General features: G+C 38.9%; 1 non-coding gene across 1 annotated transcript; it reads right to left on the bottom strand.

The window, feature by feature from the left end:
• Window positions 1-1,103: 1,103 nt before the first annotated feature.
• Window positions 1,104-1,210, bottom strand: LOC141644726 (small nucleolar RNA R71). The gene has a single exon (XR_012544336.1). It is a non-coding gene; the product is annotated as a small nucleolar RNA R71 (small nucleolar RNA).
• Between the last annotated feature and the right edge of the window lie 1,535 nt (window positions 1,211-2,745).

Raw genomic sequence — 2,745 nt, 5'->3', positions numbered from 1 at the left:
TAGGATTGTAATATATAAACCAACTCGATCCTATCACAACAATAATTGCTTGCTTATAATTTGAGAATATGTTTGTATGATCAATTCCCATGAATCCCATATGAACCCATGACACCCTAGTGCTTTTAATTAATTGTTTACACCTCATTTTAATCATCTTGCATGTTTCTTTACATTGTTATTTAGTTTAGTGATCTTCTTATCTCAACCCAAATTGTGACACCCTTAGACACCACTACTTGCAATCGAAAATCCTACATCAATACCCGTCCCTTGGGATCCGATCTTTACTTTCCTCTTTACTAATAGTAGAGTAGTTTGTGAAGTTATAAATATTTTTTTGGTCTAGGTGCTCCTAATGACAAGTAACCGGAAAATATAGTCCGACCAAAAATGGCGCTGTTGCCGGGGACGGTGTTAACTTGATTTAGTTTTCCTTGATTGTTATTAGTTGTGTCTTTCTTTGCCATGTGGAATAAAAACTCCTCAAGGTTTGTTCTAATTGTTTTCGAGTTGTTTGATATTTTGCATGTTTAGACACAAGGTAACTTGTTACCCATTGATCACGAAATTGAGAGAACTTTGACAACCAATAGAAGACTTGCTAGAAATACTTTGAGAGGTATTGGTGAGGTTGTATATATTCAACCAAATACTATTGAGTTCATCAATCTTTTTGCAAGAGAAGGTGAGGAGAACCCAACACAAAACCCACCACAAAATCAACCCACAATGCCTAAATTTTCATCACATTCCGTACCAACCGAGAAAAACCTACCCAATGGTACTCCCACACCACAACACTTGACCGGAAATTTCATTGCAAAATCCGCATTTATCCAATTAGTCGAAAGAAGCCAATTTGGGGGGATGCCTAGTGAAGCCCTCATTCTCACATGGAGACTTGTTGTGACTATTGTGATGTGATTTCACAAACCGGAGTGACTCAAGACCAAATTCGATGGGTCTTATTTCCTTTTTATCTAATTGGTACCGTGAAACAATGGTTAAAAAGCCTTGATAAGGCTACTCTTGGTATTGACTCTTGGAAGAAATTGGCTCTTGCTTTCTACAAAAAGTTCTACCCTCCGAAAACGACTAACATGCTAAGAGCTCAAATCACGGGTTTTAAGAAAAGGAACGAAGAATCTTTGTATGAAGCTTGGGAGCGATTCAAAGGAACTTGTTGCTCATTTCCTCATCATGGACTTAGCGAGTGGTTCTTGGTACAACAATTTTGGAATGGTCTTTATGAAGACTCCTGAAACATTCTAAACATGGGATCAAATGGTATGTTCACCGAAGTTGACGATAATCAAATTTGGAACAATATTGAGGAAATGGCGGTCCTTAACTCACAATATAGTAGACCTCGCAAGGCTACTAGAGGAGAAAAGCATGAAGTGGACTCTATTACTCAATTGGGTGCTTAACTTAGTGCTCATATTGATACCATAAATTTGAAGGTTGAGAAGGCTATGGCTAAACTTGAAGAAGCCTCAAAATCACCAAAGCAACATGCTAATGCCATGGTGGCATCTTCATCAATTCCAAGTGGAATATGTGAGAATTGTGGAACTTTGGGACATGACCAAAGTGAATGTAGGGGAACAAGTGAGCAAGTGAATGCTTTTCAAGCATACAAGAGTGGTACCCCTTATTCCAACTATTACAATGAAAACACCAAATTCCATCCAAATCTCTCATATAAAAGCCAAAATGTTTAAAACCCTCAACCAACATACACCCCACCTCCAATGAGAAACCAAAATCAAAGACCCTTTTACAACCAAAACCAAGGTTACCAAAATCAAAACTCCATACAATCAACAAAATGACCAAGGTTTTGATGTTCAAAAAGCGGTCCTCCAAATGAAAAAGAACCAACAAGAGTTTTTCACTCAAATGCAAAAGGATAGCCAAGCAAAAGACATCACCATCAACAACATCCTAGCCCACACAAAGATGTTGGAGACCCAAATGTCTCAATTAGCATCTTCAAGTTCACAAAGACAAAAGGGGCAGTTACCACCCCAAGGTATGCCCCCAAGACAAGAATCGGTGAGTGCCATCCATTTGAGGAGTGGTACAAGGTATGAAGAGCCGAAGAAACCCGTTGATGAAGATGTTGTGAATGCTAGTGACAAGGAAAGAGTTGTTGAAAACTCTAGGGAAGAATAACCCAACAATCAAGAGGTTTCAAAGAAGAATGAAGAAAAGGCCAAAGAGAAGGAACCCATTGTGATTAGACTTCCTTTTCCAAGTCGTGAAGCTAAGCCTATGTTTGATGACCAACTTGGAAAATTCATGGAGATTGTGAATAATTTAGAAGTCTCGATTCCATTCACGGAATTAATCAATCACGGTCCGGCCTATGCAAAGTATATGAAGGATATTCTTACAAAGAAGAAATCAATCCGGAAGCTTGAGACTATTGCTTTCACTAAATTAAGTAGTGATATTCTTCAAGGGAGTTCACCTCCAAAGCTCAAGGATCCGGGAAGTTTCTCCATTCCATGCACTATTGGTGACACTACAATCAACAAAACTTTATGTGACCTTGGGGGCAAGTGTTAGTGTTATGCCATATTCGGTTAGCAAGAAGCTAGGAATGGGAGAACTTAAATGCACCAACATCACGCTTCAAATGGCGGATAGATCAACAAAGACACCTTTAGGGGTATGGGAAGATGTTCCCGTGAGAATTGGAAAATTCTTCATCCCGGTGGATTTCGTTATTGTTGA

Source organism: Silene latifolia, chromosome 2, assembly GCF_048544455.1.
Source record: "Silene latifolia isolate original U9 population chromosome 2, ASM4854445v1, whole genome shotgun sequence".
Classification (NCBI taxonomy): domain Eukaryota; kingdom Viridiplantae; phylum Streptophyta; class Magnoliopsida; order Caryophyllales; family Caryophyllaceae; genus Silene; species Silene latifolia.
This window is presented reverse-complemented; position numbering and strand designations above follow the sequence as displayed.